Source organism: Protopterus annectens, chromosome 2.part0, assembly GCF_019279795.1.
Source record: "Protopterus annectens isolate FY-2018-M chromosome 2.part0, PAN1.0, whole genome shotgun sequence".
Taxonomy (NCBI): Eukaryota; Metazoa; Chordata; order Ceratodontiformes; family Protopteridae; genus Protopterus; species Protopterus annectens.
This window is the reverse complement of record NC_056728.1, coordinates 208607759-208629495: the sequence shown is the minus strand read 5'-3', so window position 1 is coordinate 208629495 and position 21737 is coordinate 208607759. Positions and strand designations below refer to the sequence as shown.

At 43.7% G+C, this 21737-nt stretch overlaps 1 protein-coding gene across 1 annotated transcript in view; it reads right to left on the bottom strand.

Annotated features, from left to right (window-relative positions):
* The window catches only part of ANKLE2 (ankyrin repeat and LEM domain containing 2), a gene marked incomplete in the record, with an annotated part of 2117323 nt that overhangs the window by 1778936 nt on the left and 316650 nt on the right, over nucleotides 1–21737 (bottom strand).

The following is a 21737-nucleotide window of genomic DNA, read 5'->3' as shown; positions in this document are numbered from 1 at the left end:
CAACGGGGTACTTAGCCAACTTTGAATCGGTCTGAAACTCCGAACAATTTCAGAACGCCAGCGGCACTTGCAACGCTGCTTCTGCATCGGACCATGCGGCAAAAAAGACTGAGGATATGACGTCGGTCATGCGCATTTGTACCCTGACGTCCTGATGTCAGTCTAATGCGCCTTGACCGACGTCAGCCTTATATTTTGATATTCGGGCCGACCGAGGACAGCGGACTACCCAAGTGTAAGGACTGCAGCAATGTGAGATGAAGAACATCTGGCAGTTTAAAGCCCTTACAGCTAAAGTAGCAGAGGTGTAAACTTTTCCCCCCATCTGTCCAGTGCTCTAGAATCCCTATCAGAGGGAACAGGGTTTTTTTGCAGTGGAAGCCTTGACCCCTTTGGGACCCTGAGATATAGTTTCTGGGTCAGCAGCAGGGTTTTTATAAAGAAATTTATGTGAATCTGGAACCCTGTAGTACCTATCTGGCTTAACTGGTGCAGGGGGTAAAGAATCAGGAGACAGACTGGACTCAGAAAATACATAATCTACAATGTCTAGCACAGGAGAGAATAGCAAGAGTTCTGTGTTGAGGCAATGAAAGAAAGTCTCTGAGCCTTTTCTTGGATTCTGATTAATCTTGGCTCTCCCAGTGGAAATGCTCCCTCATAGTGTGCAGGGTTTCCCCAAAAGAATAGTCCTCAGGAGGAGAGGCTGAAGGGATAGATTCTTCAGCATCAGAATCCTCATAGGGAGGAAGAGAATATCCCTGTTCTAAAGAGGAATCAGATGATCAGAGGAATCTTAGTCAGCGTCTTGCCTAGGCCTTTTATCAGGAGGGGTATGGGAACCCCTGATCAAAGTAATTAGGTCCTCGGCCATTTTAAGCATCTGTTTCTTAGGCATGGAAGACTGTCCAGGAGAATGCTGTACTTGTTTCTTTGTCTTTAAAGGTGTTTTAGACTTTGTCTTGATTGCTGAATTGGTCTTGACAGAAAGCTGTGTAGGTCTGAAAACACCCTCAGAAGCCGATGCCTGCTCAGCGGCTCTGGACCCATCTGAGGGAGTAGTTTCCGTAGGCCAAATACCTTGAGTTTCCAGAGGCCTAATTGTCTCCATGTGGGAGTTGGAGGCAGCCTGTGGCTCTGAGATAGTGGGTGTCAGGGGCTGCGAAAGCGCCTCACTGAGAACCGGCAACTGGCCTAGAAGAGGCTTCGTCGTCGGTTTTGGAACAGGATGCCTGTCCTTTTCTTTGCGCTTTTTATGAACTCAAGTTATCAGCTGTTCCAACGGCATTATATAGTTAAACCTTCGGCCAAAGTAATGGAAAGCAAAATCGTACAGACGCTTAATAGTGCGTTGGTTAAATCTAGCACAAAACCGACAATTAGCAGCGTCGTGGTCAGGGACTAGGCAAGGAATACAGTAAGAATGAAAATCCTTATGAGGTATTTGCTTCCCACAACAATTGTTAGCTTTTACTGACATCGGTCTGGAGCAAGAAAAAGTTTCCCCAACGGGGTACTTAGCTTTATTTAAGACTTCGGATCTGAAATTCAATTTCGAAAATTTCAGGAGTCAGCCAACCGGCACTTGCGAACTGCTTTTGCTTCGGGCACTGCGCGGCAAGAAAGACTGAAGAAAATGGCATCGGCTGCATCTTATATCCCCCTGGCACACTGACGTCAGGGATGAGGCGACAGCAACCGACGCCGGACCAGGACTTTGGAATTCAGGCCGACTGCAGGTAGCCTGCCAGCAGGATAACCCAAGTGTAATGACTGCAACAGTGAAACACGATGAACATCTGGCTCACTGAGAGAATCCACTCAGTCAAAGTAGGGTAAGCCACCTCTACTAGTAGACCTGTAACAAGCGGTGTACCCCAAGGATCGGTCTTGGGGCCTCTACTGTTTGGGATATACTTTTCTGCGGTGTAAGCCAAAACAAGCAGTCTGTGGCTGACCAAGTCTGCAGATGACTGCAAGCTGGGTGCTGTCTTAAAATTCCCCTAGTGATGTGAACATCTTCCAAGAGGGCCTTACTCAAACTAATGACTGGTGCCAGAAGCATGGCCTTAAACCGAATGCCAAGAAATGCATCATTATCCCCTTTGGGGGAAAATATCATCCCCACTAATTTCACATTAATAACAACATACTATGCATGCAATCAGTCATGAGGGACTTGTGGAACCCAGGTTGATAGCAATCTGACTTATGACCACCACGTTACCTCCTTTGTATGGAAGACTTTCTACATGGTCCACCTCATAAGGGTATTTCATCCAGGAACAAGGAGGTCATAACATCCCTGTACTCCTCCCTTATCAGACCCATTACCGAGTACAATGCCCCCTTCGGCATGTACCTTGCCAAGCACATGCAGCAGTTGGAGACCACAGGTGTTCATGACCAGGAAAATCCAGGGTCTCAAACACGTATCCTACACAGACAGGCTAAAAGCCCTGTCCCTCTACTCAGTCTCATACAGACTGCTCAGAGGTGACCTGTGTCTGGCATACAAGACCATTTCAGACCCAGGATTGATGGAGTTGCTGCATATCCGTAAGACAAACTCCACTCCAGCAACCCACACGTAAGGCCTTAACCTGGTCTGCGACATTAAAAGAACTTGTTGGCGGGATAGATTTGTGTCCCAAAGATTCCTCCATCTGTAGAATAGACTCCCTCTCCATGTCAAACAGAGTATCTCTAGCTCTCTTTAACAGGAACCTGGATGACTGGATGGGAAACAAAACATATACTCCTGGGATCCCACCTGTGTCCCTGCTGGACAGGGGAAACAGGTGCTGACTTTGAGGGAACATGGGCAAAATTCTTGGCTAGGCTTATAAGGACAGCCAGGCCAATAGCTTAGTATCATCCTATGAACCTATAAAGCATTTCCTTTACAGTAGGGCCAAACAAAAACATTCCATCAAAAGGAATATTGATGAAAGTAGACTTGAAAGCCTCCGCAAAGTCGCGCAAGTGCATCGAGGCATGTCTCGTAATGGCAATGCCTGAATCTGCCACCCATGAGGTATCCGTCACAACATTGGAAATTAGCCTTATGGATGGATTACAGATGGATAAGAGTCTTGAAACTCTTGGATCTCTTGGATCTGAGGACTCAGATACCGTTGGTCAAATCAGAGAAGGAGAGATCACTGCACAGGAAGTAGAAGGGAGGCTCATGGATCTGATGGGAAACACAGCTGGGATAATGTCTATCCGAGTCTGAGCTCTGAGGAACCTTCTCATCATCCTATCCACTTCGGCTTCAGAAAGGCTCCTGGAGGCCCTACTGAAGGAAGTGGTGGATCGGGGGCCAAAACTCACTCCTCGGGGTCTCTTGAAGGAAAGGAAAATTAATCTAAGGAGAAAGGGGCTCTACAGTGAACCCTGGGGACCGGGTTCTTGGACACTTTGTATAAGTAGTTGTTGGATCTGAGGACGTGGGATCTGACAGCTTCCTTTTCAGATCTAGGGCCATCAGATCCAGTTTCTTTTGAATCTTTGGAGAAGGCTCTCAAGATGTAGTAGTCTTTGGAGAGTAGGCTGGAGACCGCTTCCATGACTCTTCCTTCTTTGAAGAGGCTTTAGATGATTCTGTAGGGGTTGGAGCCCCTACAGTACAAGATGATGATGAAGGTGGCAGCAACCCCTTTAAGACTAACTTGTTTCTATGGTCGCCAAGAGCTCTGGAATTAAAGGCTGCACAAATGGTGCAGCCTGTATTCAAACAAGAAGCTCCGAGGCAGCAGACACATTCACTGTAGGCATCAGAGTTAGGGATTTCATGCCCCAGAAAGTGCATTTTTTGAAACCCGTTATTAGCAATTCTAAAAAAGAAAGGAAAAGAAAAAAAAGAAAAGGTTTTTTTTGACTACCAACAATGGTAGGTAAAAAAATACCCTCTAGAGGTAGAAAGAAAAGGGAGGAAAAAGTACCAACAATGGTACCAACAGCTACCTTGAGGTAGAGGAAAAAGAAAAAATAATATCGCAAGGAAGAAAACTGAGATCAGGTAAGAGAGATGGGTGAAGTAGAAAAAATGTTCAGTTTTAGAGAAACAATTTAGAAACTGGACTTAACATTATGGAGAAACGCACCTAAAAAGCTTTGAGAAGGATCCAAGTCTGTAGCGATATGACGACAAACAAGATCCGAGTTATAGCAGGAGTTGGATCAGGGAGTCTAGTAAAAGCGACTGAGTTGGATCCGAGATCGGATCCAAGACCCAATCATTGAGGAATGAATGAAAAGGACAACTTCATATCCTACACTACATCAACACCATCAAACGGTGTAAAAAGATACCCAATTTAAAAAATAACCAATTTTCTGGAACAGGCTGCCATTAGCTAATAAACAGAGTAGTTTCCTAACAACCTGTAAAACTAGTGGAACACAGATTGCAACTTTTCATCAGAGATGTGGAGAGAAAGTATACTTAATGAGGGACTGTTAGTCTCCTCCAGTAAAGCGTGATGTGCCCGAGCTTGTCTATAGTCCCCTTTGGCTGTAAACTTAGGAAAAACATATAATCCACTCTAGGGAAAAGATGGGTAGGAAAAATGTTGCAACAGCTGTCTATTTGAACATTTATCATTATAGTAATTTATTTAAATAATTGTACTACATTCTTCATTAGATCACTGCTGCAACATTTCTTACAACTAGGATGATTCCCACAGCTTAGGCAGACTGGGTCTCCCTTTGCTGTAAACTTAGGAAAAACATATAATCCACTGTAGGAAGGATATGGATACTAAAAAGTATTGCAACAGTCATCTATTTGAACATTTAAAACTATAGTAATTTATTTAAATAATTGTACTACATTCTTCATTAGATCACAGAGTAAGCTTTGCAGGAATGCCTCGGCAAACCCAGCCTTAGCCCATGGACTGAGACTCAAGCTTGCGATGACTGGAAGAAATGTAGCCAGATGATAAAGTAGCAGATTCCAAAACAGAGTGGGAGTGTGCTTTTCATTAAGGCGCTATGATACTGTGCATCCTCACTATGTCTGCCATACGTGCTCCTCTGCTACTGCAGGACAACAGCAAGCACTTTTACAGACACTCAGAGACTATATGCTTATGCCCCCTTTTCTCCTCAGCCACAGGAATGAACAACTGATCAATTTTTCTGAAATTCTTTGCCCTGTCTAGGTAAAATCTCAACTGTCTGTGCACATCCACAGATTACAGAATTCTCTCCCTACTATTCTGTATGCAGGGAAAGAAGGTAGAAGTTGAATGGGTTGGTTTAACGTAAATTCTGACACCACCTTAAGTAGGAAGGAAGGGTTAATCATTAGATTTGCACCGTCTTTATGGAAAACAATGAAGGGTAATATACACATAAGAGCATGCCATTCTGAAACCCTCCTGGCTGAGGTAAGCACCATTAACAAAGTTGTCTTCCTGGTCAGGAACATTGCTGATAAGGAAAGCAGTTGATCTTTACATGGCCTGAGTCAGCCTAAGACAGAGCCTCTCCCCTCAGAGAACCTGCTTAACCTGGAGCCAGCTAGCTACAGGAGGATGGCAAACAAACTGACCTTAACAGTTGTAGAAAAAAAAACACCGCCCCCCATTAAAAATTCTAGGGGTGCTGCTATGCTAGAGGAGACCTGGCCCCTACCTTGGCACTAGAATACAAATGTCTTCCATTCAGACACAATAATTTCTGGCTTCTCTGATTTTATTTATTTTATTTATATTTGTTTACCAGAATAGTGCACTGATCAATACTGACTAATTTCAGGTTTGGACCAGGTGAAATACAAAACATTTTACAAACAAAAAAATTCAGAAATGTAAGTACTTACGGAGTAGTTCAGACTAATTACATAAAATACTGTGTGTGTGTATCTATCTGTTAAGGAACAAGTACAGTGCAATGTAAAATAAAGTAGAGTGTAATGTACAATATATATAGTCTTCAGTGAATCCTGAGGAAGAACAGGCTCTGAAAGGAGACAGGTTAGGTGATATGTCCTGTGTTGGAGCAGAAGCATTTGGCTTGGATGCAGAAGTGCTTTTTCGGTTGCACTTGGAATTTGGAAAAAGTGTTGATTTCCTTTACGTTGAAGGCGAGAACCTGACAAACAGTACATGGCTAAGAGAGGAAAGCATGTGCAGTGCTGTGGATGTGGCTTGTGAGCAGTGTCTCAGGTTGAATCAAGAGGTTGTATCATGAAGTCTAGCTTCAAGGGGAGTAAATGTGTAGAGCTTGAGTAGTTAAGATCCTAAAAGTAGGCTAGATCTTTGTTTTATGGGTAGCCATTCGGCTTTTTCTGGAGGGATACAGTGATGCTCACAGACAGGTGAGTTTGTAATGAATTGGCAGATGCTGTTAGAGATAGTCTAGAGTGTGGCAATGTTTTTCTTTGCAGCAGAAACAAAAATCGAGAGCCCATATTCAAGTTGAGAAAGAATTCCGTTGTCAATGACTGCTCTGGCTGGCTTGGATAGAAAAAGGGGAGATCTTTTTGGTCCAGAAGAGGATGTAGTTTATTCTGACTCTCACTTTATCTGGAAATGGAAGTTTAGTGACTGATCAAGCCTACGTATTTGAAGATGGAGGTTGTCTCTATGGAATGGTTGTATAGGTCAAAGGTAGTTAAAGTGTTAGCTGCTTGATGAATTCTTCTATGGAGTTCCAAAAAACATAGTTTTTGATATTGGTGGGATTGAGATGTAATTTATGGCTTATGAGCCATTGGTGGAGCCCATGCAAGTCTGACTGGAGTTGGCACTAAATGTTGGTATGTGAGTAACCTGATCGGTAAACGACCATGTCGTCAGCACAGAAGTTGGAGATGGGGGAGGTCAAAAGGAAGTTTGTTAACAAATATGGAGAAGCTGGGGTAAAATGGATCCTTGTGGTACAGCTTTGGCAAAAGTTGCAGATTCTGATTGGGAGTATCCTATTTTAACTCTGAAGTGCCGGTCAATGAGGAAGTTTTAAAACCAGGGAGCAGTGTCTGGACTGACACCAACTTCAATCAAACATGTTTGTGTTGGAGAAAATAGTGGAAAATGAAATCAAATGCCTTTGTCAGGCCCACAAACAGGGCACCTGTAAAGGGGCCACCATCAGAGTTTAGCAGGATTTCATCAGTTAGGGACCAAAGTGTTGTCATAGCGCTTAGTCTAGACCAGAATTTATGCTGTTTGGAGAACAGCAGATGGTACTGAGCAATACAGAGTGAGATTTGGGTGTAGACTATATTTTCAAGAAGTTTGCCCAAAACTGGGAGGATGGATATTGGATGGAAATGAGAGGCATCTTTTGGGTTGGTTTGCTTTGGGAGAGGTTTGATTAGAGGAGTTTTCCCAATATGTGGCATGATGTTTTGTGTGAGACATAGACAATATATGTGGGTGAGAGGAAGACATAGATGCGCTCTGCAGTGATATATGAACCAGGGGTTTATGATGTCATATCCATGAGGGATGTCAGTGGAAATACTTTAAAGTAGAATAAAAACTTCTTTGGGACATATGCATTTGAAGTGGAAGAGGGGGATGAATGATGGCAGGATGGGCAATGTATGATCTGTGGGAGGTGTGGAGTTTATTGATGGAAGATTGCTAAATTCTTTAAGGAAGTCTTCTGGAGAAAGTTTTGCTGTACCGCACTGAATGATGTCGGTAGACAGGGTATCATAATGAGTTGAGAAAGTTTTGCTATACCACATGAAATTATGTTAGTACACAGGGTATCATAAGGAGTTTTCTTCCTGTAAGTAGGTTAACCTCTTTCCAAAAGTGCTCAGGGGGGATGTATGAGGGCAATTTGTGTCTGTTTGGAGATTAAGAAGTCCATCAGAAAGCACAAAAGTAGACGGGTTACACAAGACTATAAAGGACGTGCGACTGTCAGTTTGTGGGGGTGTATTTCCATTTTTGCCATGCTTCAACTCTTACAGTTAAAAGAGGTTTGAGTTCAGTGGCTAGCCATTCACTTTTGGTGAGTTTATAAGGCCTGTTACGTGGGAAGAATTCGTCTTGCAGCTGCAGTAAAAGGTTAGTTAGGCTAACAGCTGTTTTATGTGGGTCATGTAAGGAAACTATATGGCACCAGTGGTGGGTTGTTAGAAAAGTTCTACCTTTGTCTATATTTCTGCTACTCTGGTTTCTGAATGCAATACTGGTAGTCGTTGTATAGGATGGTTGACAACTGTAAAGGTAATTGGGCAGTGGTCGCTTAGTGATGGTGGGAGAATGTTTATGCTAAGGATGGAGCTTGGTATGTTTGCAAAAGTCAGAGCTAGTGTGGAATGTTTGGAGGATTTGAAGTTAGGTCTTTCTGGTTATTTTATGAGATGAAGGAGACTTAGGTCTGCTAGCAAAGTACCAATGTCAGATGAAAGAGGAATGATGTAAATGTAACTTAATATTAAGCACATTTTTAGACTACTAAAGCTTGACGGTCATTAAAATTCTGCCATCCAAGATAAGAGATATAGGATGCAGAAACTGTGATGTAAGAATGAACCTTAGCACTGTGTCAATAAGTCCACTCTGTGTGAAAGTGTCTGGAACTGCCCTCCAGTCATGTACCTGTGGAAAGCCAGTGCTGTTTGTGCCAGAATGAGGTTATCAAAAGCACTTTGAGTCTCTCCTTCCCCACCTTCCGGATTACTCTTGAAAGCAAAGGGAAGGGTGGGAAGACATAAATGTACATTTCTGCCCATGAAAATGAGAAGGCACTCACTGTGGAAGCCTCTCTGTAAGGATTTCTTGAACAGAACTAAAACAGTTGCCTGTTTTCTGGTAATGCAAACATAACTACGACAACACAGAAATTGGAAATGCAGCAAATGTCGCTTAGTGATTTATATAGTCATAGAATTAAATGTAGCAGCAGACAAACTGAGATGACAAACACAGATTCTCATGACTGGATGCTATACTGGGAGATCTTCCTACAACTACTTCACAAGTTGGGGTTCCCACAGATGGAAACTTTACATTGGCAAGGAACAAGATCTTATCAGCTTTGTAGGCCAGCTATGACAACACAGAAATTGGAAATGCATCACAAAAGTCGCTTAGTGATTTATATAGTCATAGAATTAAATGTTATAACAGACAAACTTGAGCATGACAAACACAGATCCTCATAAATTAATGTTATACTAGGAGGTCTTCCTACAACTAGTTCACAAGTTGGGGTTTCCATCTGTAGGATACAAAATAATTTAAAAAACAAAGTTACCAATGAATTGCAACAACCAACAGGATCCAACCAATCAAATCATTCCTTGGAATGTCATTGTAGCAATCTCCGAGCTCTCAATGCAGGTTTTAAAGGCACTGCACCATTGACACCAGGTGGGAGATGTCACCTAAAGCAGACAGGGTCTTGGCTGAGGCCTGTCAGAGCACCAAAAGTTTATAAATTGCAATATGGAAGGAGGAATAGACTTCCTAGTCAAAATTTTGGAACAGGCGTTCTAGTTACATTAAGCAAAGCCATTCATTGGCACTCTTTGAATGCAGTTTGGATCAATGGTTGGGGAAATCACAAATTCACACCTGGGGTAGTGCAATGTCCCTTATGCATAAGGGCAATCAGGAAGATACTCAAGGTACAGGCATAAATCCATGCCGTCCTTTTGCCCCTAAATTCCATGTATTGAGTAAAACTGCATTACATTGGCTAGGCTTGTAAAGGTTCTTAAGCCGTTAGCGTAGTAATCTCCTATGAACCTATGAAAGGAGGGAGGGTTGTTGAATTGGATGAAAATGAAACAACACGGTTCTATCAGAGTAATTGCATAACTTTATCTGACTTTGTCTACTTTCATCCAACTCAATGTCTGGGACAGATTCCCAAGCTTCCTAAAAGAACCAGGGTGGTATCAAGGAAGGACATTCCTGAGAATGGTAGAACCAAATGATGTGCAAGCTCTGGATTGCACATCCAATTTGTAATGAGATATAAATGTATGTATGAACCACTGACCAAGTGGCTGCTGCACAAATGTAATCAATGGGGATTTGTTTCATGAATTCTGCATTGGTGGCCATTTCTCTAGTGGAATGAGGTTTTAGTCTTGAACGCAGAGACAAACTCAGAATTTTACATACAAAAGAAACACTCAAAGCCACTTATAAATTGTAACTTTTGGCGCATGATTTCCCACTTTTGCTTTGGAAAGGGAGACAAACATTTAGTCTGGACTTTCTAATACCTTTGGTACAGTGTAACCAGAATCCGAGGTCTCTGTGAACATCTAGGGTATAAAGTATATGTTCTCCTTTGTTAGGGGAAACTGGGAAAAAGACTGGCAAAAATAAATGGACTCATTCCGATTTGCTTCAGGTAATACCTTTTGGAGAAAGGTAGGATTTGTTCTCAAGAAAACTCTGTGGAAAATGAGAAAAGCTGGCTCACATGAAGAAAGGTACTTAAAGTCAATTGATGCCACTTGTTCAAAAGGGTTTCTGAGTTAATGACTGAAGTAAGATAGTGACATCCACATAGGGGAGCTGGGTCCTGAACTGCAGGCCTCAGCAAAAAAACTTGTTTGAGGAAAGCTCTAGATATTATAAGAGAAGCAATGGAACAGACATTACGACCCATGTGAAAATCTGAAATGGTAGCCATTAGAACTTTCATGGTAGAAAACTAGATTCTTGGTGAAAATGTTCTGAAAGTAATTCCATTACAGACGGGAGAGGGGCAGAAAAAGGGCACAGTCCCTTTGATAAGGCCCAAATAGAAAATCTTCTCCACTTACTTTTATAAACCTTTTTTGGTTGATTGCTTTTGATGAGAAGAAGAAATTATATGAACTACATGAGAAGACAACCTGACATTTCTGGCTATTGTTAAAACTGTAGAAACCATGCCGTTAATTTTAGAGCTTGTAGACCTGGCAGACCCACCCTGGAGAGGTGACTCAGATCCAGTACTCAGGGCAGGTGTGGCAAATTAAGCCATATAAAGGGGAACCAAACTTCCCAGGGCCAGAACAGAGCAATGAGGATCAACCTGGTCTTGCACCTTGTGGCTTTCTGAATGAACTTTCCAAGAGGGGTATTTCTGGGAGTGTACAGTGGAGACCCAGGGGCCAAGTGCGGAATACAGCATCCCTCTGTGACTGTCCCTGTGGAGGGATAAGGGCAAAGCAACTGCTGCACTTGTTGCGTAGACAAAAAGCAAAGAGGTTGCAGCAAGGTTGGCCTCTGCAGTTGAAAATCTCCAAAGCTACTGTTTGGCTGAGAAGCTACTCATGCGTGAATAGGATCTATCTGCTCAATTTGTCTGCTAGTACATTCGACATCCCTGGAACATGCCTTGTTATCAGAAAATGATGGAAAGGTATTGCCCATTCCCAACCTCACATGCTCTCCCAGCAAAGTGGATATTATCTTATACCCCCTCATTTGCTGATGTACCATACCACTAACATATTGTCCTTTTGGACAGATATCACACCATTGGGTAGATAGGTTATGAAAAGCCTACAATACTAGGGAGGACCACTCTCACCACAATGTGAAGTTTGGCCTCCACAGGTGACCAAGTACCTTAAGTAATCTTCCCTTCAAAATACCGCCCCCCCCCTCCACACACACACACACACACATACACCCTAGAAGGGAAGCTTCTGTGGTTACTGTGTCCTGGGGTGTTGTAGACAAAAGTCTCTCTTTTCTGTATGATATCCACCACTTTATATGGCCATTGCTTACTTAAGTGTAACAGACTCTAGCATGGTGAGGTTGAAGACTCTGTGATCACTGGACTGAGACAGTCCACTGGAACACTCTAACGATCTTGCCATTCAAACTAAAGTGATGATAGAGGCCATAAGGCCTAACAAAGAATCAATCCTGCTTGTGGATGAGGTTGCCGAATTACCTGAGACACCATCAGTCTTAAGTACAGCACTCTTGCTGTTGAAAGTCTGTCATTCTATCGAACTATGTTGATATGACAGAATTCCATCTGTTGAGTGGGAGGCAGTTGGCTTTTCACATGATTGACTGTTATCCCTAACCCATCCAGGGAGCGGTGGTAAGATCAAATGGCAATGCTCTGAATTGGTAGTGACTGGCTCCTAGCTGGAAATGGAGAAATCTCCTGGATTGCCTTTGACTCTTTATATGATGGTAGGCAACTTTAACATCTATAGAGCACATCTGCTCATCCTTCCTCAACAGAGAGAGTGTGGACTGTACTGTGACCCTTTGGAATTTTGTCTTTTTGAACTGACTGAGGTGTCTGAGGGCCAATATAGGTCTGAGATCCCCTGTCTTCTTTGGAACTAAAAAAACATGGAATAGATTCTAGATTCTAACTTGTCTGGGGCGGGGGGGCTGTTGGATGACTATTTTTCTGGCAATTTTGAAACTTCTGTTGTTGCAGATTTCAGCTGATCAGTTGGAGTATCACGAATATTTAATCTCTTCTTCGGAGGACAGAAAAAAGGGAATGATATAGCTTCTGGTGATTATCCTTAACACTCAGGAATCAGAAGTAATGTTTTGCCAGGCTTCTGGGTGCAAGTTTAAATGCCCTCCTGACTGCTTTAAGAGTGTGGCAGCCAGGTAACCCTTCAGGGATGCTGGTAGGGTTTCTCCATCAATGGACCTTGGAAACATTGATTCTGACGTCTGCCACTGCCCTCCAGGGTGACATCCAGTCGAGCTTTCCCCTTCTCTGCCTCAAGCGGGTTTGTCCCCAGCAGCATCATGGTGAAAACCCTGTGATTTCCTGAACCACATTTTTTTTACCACTCCTTTGAGTCCTGGAATAGGATCTTTGCAGGATGAAGAAAAGTACAGTTTTGTACCTACCATAAATGTAAATGTCCGATAGGTATGCATCTGCAGTCCTTACATATGGGTTGTCCTGCTTCAGGCAGCCCTTCGGTCGGCCGGATTCCAAAGTCTGGGTCCGGTGTCGGCTGATGTTACTCCTTTCCCCGACGTCAGAGCGCCTGGGGTATAAAAGCGTCAGCCGACGCCATCTTCCTCAGTTTTTCTTGCCCCAGATGCCAGGTGCCCTCTAAAGAAGGCTAAATTTGGAGAAAAGAATAAATTCCAATCATGCACAGCAATAAAAAACAAATACACCATAAAAGATAACCCCAGCTAGCTGAAAAGAGGGATAGTTACCCAAAGAATACCACTGAGGGGTAGGAGGGAGGGAAAACCTGACTGCAGATGCATACCTATCGGACATCTACATTTATGGTAGGTACAAAACTGTACTATGTCCTTCAAGGATGCATCTGCAGTCCTTACATATGGGTAGAATACCATAGCCAAGCTGGGGGAGGAAGGACCTAAGAAAAGGATGGTGTAGCTAACATGCCCTGCAGGACTGCAGTAGCAAAGCCTGCTCTGGATCTGGAATATAAAGGCAAGTTGTAATGCTTGGAAAATGTATGCACAGAGCTCCATGTAGCAGGTTCTAAAATGTCCTTTGTAGCCACCCCTCTTAAGAAGGCTGTGGAGGTGGCTGTTGCTCTGGTGGAATGAGGTCTGATGTTAGCTGGCACAGCTTTTCCATGAAAAGAGTAACAGAATCGAATGCAATTTCCTATCCATTTTGAAATTGTTTGTTTGGAAATTGCTTTTCCTTGTACACCGGCAGCATATGCTACAAACAGTTGGTCAGTTTTTCTGTAAGGCTTAGTTCTGTCCAAGTAGTAGCGCAACTGTCTGTGAATGTCCAGGATATGCAGAAGTTTCTCTCCCTTATTTTGTGGGTCTGGAAAGAAAGTAGGCAGGTGGATAGCTTGGTTTAGTGAGACTCTGGATACCACCTTTGGCATGAATGTAGGATTGTTTCTCAAAGAGACTCTGTCCTTATGGAAAATGAGAAATGGTTGTACTGCCATGAGAGCCTGTAACTCAGATACTCTTCTTGCTGAGGTTATGGCCAGAAGGAAGGCAGTCTTCCAAGACAGGAATTGCAGTTCTGAAGATGCTGGTGGTTCAAAGGGAGGTAGAGTTAATTTTTCCAACATGAAGTTAAGGTCCCATGCAGGCACTGGAGGTCTCCTTGGAGGGTTGATGTTTTTTATCCCTCTTAGAAACTGCCTTAGCAGAGGAGGAGAAAATACAGGTGGATCAGTGTTATACTCTGCTGAAATAGCTGAAGCATGAATTTTTATGGATGAATAAGAAAGGCCATTATGGAGCATTTCAGCCAAGTATTCAAGGATATGTGGAATGCTCATCACTGTCACATCCTGACCCTTTGTGGTGCTCCAGGTTCAAAATCTTTTCCATTTTGCTGAATATGCCTTTCTTGTGGAAGGCCGCCGAGCTTCCATGATGATATCCTTTACCCTCTTGGTTAGTTTATCCTGGCTAGGAGTCAAGGTATTTTCCAGGCTGTCAGCTGCAAGGTTTTTAGACTGGAGTGTAGTTTGTAATTGTGATGTGTCAGAAGTAGTGGCCATTGTGGTAGAGGCCACGGTTTTGTGTGTGACATGCTCTTTAACAGTGGATTACCAGTGTTGTCTTGGCCAGTCCGGGGCTATCAGAATCACTTTTGGTTGTTCTGTCCTGATCTTCAGTAAGACCCTGGTCATTAACGGAAGCGGTGGGAATGCATATACTGTTAGAGCCTTCCAGCTGAAGGATAGGGCGTCCACTTTGCATGTTTGAGGAAGGCATGTCCTTGTGCAGAATTTCTTCAGTTGATGGTTGTGGGGGGAGGCAAAAAGATCTATGTCCGGCTTTCCCCATGCTTGTGCTATCTGAAGAACAATGTCTGGATGCAACATCCATTCGTGTGGATCCATGGTGTTTCTGCTTAGGCTGTCCGCCAGCACATTGTCCTTTCCTGGTACGAACTGGGAATGCAGCTCTATGTTGAGTTTTAGGGAAAGTTCCCAAAGATTCATTGCCAGCCTGCAAAGAGGGTAGGAATGGGTACCTCCTTGCTTGTTTATGTACCACATAACTGTGGTATTGTCTGTCTTTATTAGCAGGTGACCTTGACGCAGGAAATGTTTGAAGGCCTCGATTGAATGCATCACTGCCAGCATTTCCTTTTGGTTGATGTGAAGGCGCAATTCCTTCTGTGTCCATTGCCCTTGAATACATCTGCCCTTCATGTGTGCTCCCCATCCATGGTCTGAGGCGTCCGTTGTAATGGTTTGGCTGATATGAGGCTTGCTGAAAGGTAGACCCATGTTTGACTGGCTTGCTTGTACCCACCACTGAAATTCTTTTTGGAGGCATGGGATGAGGGGGATCAAAACTTCTAGGCTGTGACTGTGTTGAGACCATAGACTCCTTAGATACCATTGTAGTTTCCTCATATGCAGCCTTGCTTGTGGAATCAGAAGAATGCAAGATGCCATGAAACCCAGGGCCTGAAGGATTTTCCTTGCAGTCAGCTGGGTTTGTGTTGTCAGATTTCTGAAATAATCCGGTAATTGTTTTTGTTTTTCTTCTGTGAGAAAAGCCATTTGGGTGATTGTATCCAGCTTTGCACCCAGAAAAATTATTCGTTGGGATGGAACAAGTCTTGATTTCTGAATGTTGACTGTGTATCCCAAGGCCTGTAGTAGGCGGATGGCATAGTTCAAGTGTTTTACCAATGCTTGTTGGCTGTCCGCTTGTATAAGGCAGTCGTCCAGGTATGGGTATATTTGAATCCCCTGAAGTCTGCAATGTGCAATTACTGATGCCAGGCATTTCGTGAATACTATGGGCGCAGTAGATAAGCCAAAGGGCAATGCTGAGAATTGATAATGCTCTGAACCTGCAAGAAATCTGAGGTGTCTTCTGCAACTTTGTCTGATAGGGACATGCAGGTATGCCTCCTTGAGGTCTAGAGTTACCAGCCAGGACCCCTTGCCCAGCATGGGAAGGAGTTGCTGTAAGGTCAGCATTTTGAATTTTGGCACGATGAGATAAGTATTCAGTGCGGAAGTCCAGAATAGGCCTCCATTGCTTTTCTTTTCTTGGTACAAGGAATAGTCTGGAATAAAATCCTTGGCCTTGTTCTGTATAAGGAACCTTTTCTATTGCCTTCATTTGTAGTAGTTTGGAAATTTGCTTGAAAGCCTCTCCCCTTTGATTTGGTGGCAGGTTTGGCATGCCTTGTCTTTTTGGTAATGTATGAAAATGGAATGTGTATCCTTTTGTCTATTATTTGCAGTATCCATTTGCCCTTTGTAATACTGTGCCAATTTTCTGAGAATAGTGATAGCTTTCCACCCAAAGGTGCTTCCAATTGAGCCCTGGTTGGCGCAGTCAAAGTCAAGTCATTGAGTTTGCCCTTGTGCAGCAGTGGAAGGTCCTGCACTACCTCTCTGGTTCGGAGGCTGCCATTGACGCCCTCTGTAGGAGCCTCGAGCTTGCCCTCTATCTCTGGCACGCCTGTTTTTGCCTCTTTGAAATCTGTCTGTGTCTGGAAAGGACCAATTCTTAGAAGGCCAATTTCTGCTGAATCTTGGTGGTTGGACCTGGAGAAAATCTTTGACTGTTTGCACTGATTTAGCCTTTTCCTCAAATTTCTTTAAGACCTCTTGAGCCGTGGAACCAAATAACTTTTGTTTTTCCAGTGGTGCATCCAGAAGCTTAGCTCATTCCCTCCAGTAGAGCTCTTTTGATTGTGTACCTTTAACTCCTAGTGGGCGTGGCTTCAGCATTTAAAAACTGAAGTTATCACCTTACATTTTTAACAAATACCCATTGACAGAGGTCATACATCAATACAATTGTATTTGCTATCATGTTATGCTTCAAGATAAAATTTTCCGATACCCTGTATGAAACATGGTTTAGGAATTTTTAATGCAAATGTGAACAGGCAATATTTGACGCCTAGAGGAGCAGTGGGGTGTAACTGCAGAAACACCTGGAGACGTCACTCGGCTGTAATGAGTTTTGATCTGGCAGTGTTTGTTCCTTCAGCCAAGCATGCCTACGTATGACTGCACCTGTCATTGCTGACCTACATGAAGCTTCCAATGCATCATAACCACACTGTAAGAAATGGTTGCTAACCTGCTGAGTGTTATGCACCAGATCTTCAAAAACTGAAGGCGAACTGCCGAGGTACCAGGACAGGATTGATGGATTAAAGCTGCTTCTCTTTGTTCCACCCTCTGACTGCTTATTTCGTGGTGTATTTTTGAAGAATTGATGTTTCTGCTGTTTTCAGTATCATTATGGAGTTATGCACCAGATCCTGAAGCTCCTTGCGGTCTAGGGGTTCAGGCGAGGATAGTTTTTTATGCAACTCATCTAACAGATACTCTTGGTACTGTATCATATGGAATTGACAATTTAAAGCTCTCATAGAAAGAGTGGAAGAAGTGTACACTTTTTTACCCCATCTCTCTAAAGCCCTGGATTCCCTTTCAGAAGGAAGTGGATTCTTGGCAGTGGTGGTTGCAACCCCTTTAGGGCCCTGGGAAATAGTTTCTGGGTCAACAGAGTGGCCCTTGTAAAGGTACAGATGTGAGTCAGGGACCCTGTAGTACCTGTCAGGTTTGACAGGAGCCGGAGGAAGGGAGTCAGGGGAAGTACTAGACTCAGAGAATACATCTTCTATAACACTTAAAACAGGAGGGATAGCCAAAGGCCTATGCTGAGGTAAATGTAGAAAAGTCCTTAATCTCTTCCTGGAATCAGAGAATTCCTGGCCTTGCCAATTGAAATGCTCTCTCATGGAGTGAAGGGTCTCCCTAAAGGAGAACTCTTCAGGGGGGGAGGCCGAGGGAATAGATTCCTCTGCATCAGAATCCTCGTAGGCCGGAAGGGCCTCCTCCTGGTAGTCTGAAAGGGCAGAGTCATCTGAGGCCTCATCTGAAGACTGGGGATCTGCCTGCTCAACCCTGGGCCTTTTGCCTGGAGGTGGTTGAGAGCCCATGTCCGGATGTGGCTGAGAGCCCCTGATTAAGGAGATAAGGTCTTCAGCCAAACTTAAGATTTGTGAACCGGTAGTGGATCCCTGAGGAATAGCCTTGGGAGGAAGAGTTTTTGTCTGTTTAGCAGCTTTAGCCGTTGTAAAGGCCTTAATGGACATGGATACAGGAGGCCTGGCTGCCCCACGTGCTGGAGTAGTTTTGTCAACAGAAATGGTGTCGGATATTTCCTGAGCACCGGTTTCAGAAGGTAGTTCTATGACCGACTCAGGGATGGCCTCCGGTACCGAAGTTACCGGCTATGCGGTGTCGTCGGTCGGAAGTGGTAGAGCTTCAGCTTCAGTAGAGCCCGAGACACTCGCGGCAGGCCTAGGCATGGAGTCGGCCGAAACCGCGGACCGCGTATGTCGGTCCTTATCCTTTCTTTTTTTGGGTAAATGAGCTGTCGGAATCTCCGACGGCATGATATAGCAGAATTTTTCTCCAAACAATTCCTCTGCAAACTCTGTCCGACGCCTAAGAGTGCGTTTATTGAAGGAAGCACAGGCTGAACAGGCCGAGACGTCGTGGTCTGGGCCTAGGCAGGGTAAGCAGTAAGAGTGGAAATCCTTATGAGGTATTTGTTTCCCACAAGATAAACAATTATTAACTTTAACCGTTTGATCTGACATCGGCTGAGGCAAGAAAGAGTCCCCAATGGGGTACTTAGCTTTTTTGAAGACTTCGGTATCTGAAATCACAGGAGCTGGCCGACCGGCACTTGCGAACTGCTTCTGCTTCGGGCACCTCGCGGCAAGAAAGACTGGGGAAGATGGCGTCGGCTGACGCTTTTATACCCCAGGCGCTCTGACGTCGGGGAAAGGAGCGACATCAGCCGACGCCGGACCCAGACTTTGGAATCCAGCCGACCAAAGGGCTGCCTGAGGCAGGACAACCCATATGTAAGGACTGCAGATGCATCCTTGAAGGACATCGGATTTCTACAGAAGACATGGTCCTACTATCTTGATCACTCCAGGTAAGTGTTTCTTTAATTTTGGGTCTGAATAGAATGGCTCCAACAAAGGACACATTAATAAAGGAAGCCTTAAAGCTTTCTGTGATATCGCATACCTGCAACCAGACAGGAGCATGTAGATTGCAGTGTAGACATTTGGGTGTCCACTGCTTTTTGGACATCTGAAGGCAAGTTACCCAAGAGGGACTTGGAAACCACCTTGACCAAGTCACTCTGAAAATTGACACACATTGTAGTTCAGCACTCTGACAGCAAAGGTCAATGAAGCATATGAACGTTTCCCTAATCTGTCCAACACCCTTGTCTATTTGTTAGGGAGATAGAGAGAACTTCCATCAGACAATTTTTTTTTTTTTTTTTTTTTTGTGGCTGCTGCTACTTACCATGGCATCTACTGGGAGTTTTTTCATCCAAGGTTTCCTATCTTTTGGAGCTATTAAAATTTTGTCTTTTATGTTTTGGGAATTGGCTGTATAACATCAGGGTCCTCCATGCCCTCTGTGTCCAGAGATCCGTAAGGGCATCTGGAGGGGGAACCACCAGGGACAGAGAAAAGCCAGACCAGAAAGCTTCAAGAAACACAGATTCATCCAGAGAAGGAGCTTCAATGGACCAACCCTCTTCCTGCTTCATCAATTCCAGGATGTTTCCAAATGGTTCGTCTTCTAGGGGAGTATGGGATTCCTCACCCTCATCCAAATATGTGTCCTCAGTGGCTCAATTAGGAGAGGAGTGTATGTGTTTCAGTTTGCAGTCTGTTTCCTTGAAACACGTCTCTGGGGTTCTGGTGGAGACAGGTCAGAATCAGACTGGGAAACAGTGTCAACTGTCCCTGTCGATCTGAGAGGCATAAAGAACAGGTTCCACTGGGGTCGGGAAAGATATGAACTTGGTGAATGCAGCTGCTTTCCTGGCCAGCAAAAACCCTTTCAACAGCCTCAAAAGCCCATGGTGCGAGTGGAGATGAGGAAGCATTCCCTCTGTCAATGGACTCCGGAAGTCTCCCCACTCCAATTTACATTGGCTCCAAGGAGAATCTCAGGTGCCAAGGCAATGAGGAGGAGAAACTACTCCAAGAATCTTGAGAGTCGACTCCACCACCGGTACACTGACATAGATGCCTTGGCTACTGGACTCATCTCAGACAGCATCGAAGTCGAAGGAGTACAGGACGTTGTTAATGGCAAAGTTCTTAGGACTGTCTGATCTTAATGAGGTGCAATGGAAGGATTTGGTCCCATGGGAGCTAGTTCCAAACACTGAACAGTTATCGGAGAAAAATGTGATGGGCTCAATGAACCTGCACCTGGACCATCCTTATCCTCTGGGACGGCAATGGGAGAACTCCCAGTTGGATCTGTGTCCTCAAGAATTTCCTCCTCATTCGGTTGACACCATTTCTGTGAGACTTCTGGTGGACTGGACGATCTTGATGATGATGTCACAGAAGAGGGCCTGGAAGGACATTTGTCTTACAAGACTGGTGAATGAAGTCAAGGGCTCACTGGCTCTGGCGAAACAGTAGCTCAAGGGAAGGGAGTCTGGACCCAACTGACAAGTGGACACTGCCTTGATGTTTTGGGTGTTGGACCAGACAGATTAGTTGGATCCGGGGACCTTTTCCTAGACATCTTGACCCTTTTATCTTCTAACATCTTTTCTTCAGACCTTTTCTTTCTGAAGACTTATCCTTTTCTCTACGTTTCTCTTTAGTCTTATCCCTTTCTTTCACTTTTCTCTTCTCTGTGTTGGGAGAAGATGATGGACGTCTTGACTCAGCAGACACATACATGGAGTAGAAGTCCTTGTCTAGGGGGGAAGCAAGCCTTTAATAATCTGTTTTTCCTCCTACCATGTATAGTTCTAGAATCAAAGGCAGCACAAACATCACAATTTGCATTGAGATGAGCAGCAACTAAACAGCACACACAGAGGGAATGCAGATCGTGTGTCCAGAGGCTTAACACTTTCTAAAACATGAAATCTTGTCAGACATCATAAGACCAACAATAACACAGTATAAATTATACAAGAATTCAAAACCCACTTCTAAGGAAAAACTATCCAAAAATCCTATTACTAATACTATATTATCCTAATTATGTTAATATTGTAATATATGGGGACTATCTAGAAATATGTTCTAAAGAAAAGTATAAGATAAAACATAATAAATCCTTAAAACTACTGGAATCTATGTCTATTACTTCACCATACTATTAAAAAAAAAAACAAAGAGAGGAGTCCAGAAGGAAAACATTAAATATCTTTCACTTATGGTGAACGATTGCCAAGAACAAGGAAAACATGTCCGAATAGAACAGGAGGCAAATGACATCCAAAGTAATTTAGGTAGAAAGAGGGAATTTTGGGTAAGGGATAAGTCAGTGCCTCATATCCAAAGCTTTGGAAGAAGGTGCTGAGGTCTGATCTGATCAAATTTTGAATCAGAAGACAATAGACAACACCGGATCCATGTTTGTCTCATTTCATATTTTCTGATGCATCACCTAGGACAACTGCAGGTCTGGGTTGTATATTTTGTACATGTCACACAAAGTTAACCAAAGCTCTGTACAATTAAATTTGTGCAGTTTCTTGTTCCTGCGACATTTTGGCCTGAACATTAAACTGATTATTTGCAATATAAAAGTATCCAAGTACGGAAAGCTTTCACAAAATCATGTAAAAAGGCAGCTTTGGGGCAGCCAAGTTAAATTTTCCCAGCAGAACAGCAGGAATACTTGTCAGTGCAGCACGTCACCACATATTCAGTAGGGAAGATGATAAAGCAGAAGAAACTACTTCCTGTCCTCCTTCAGTTTTCTTTAGAGGTATCCCTACTATTCC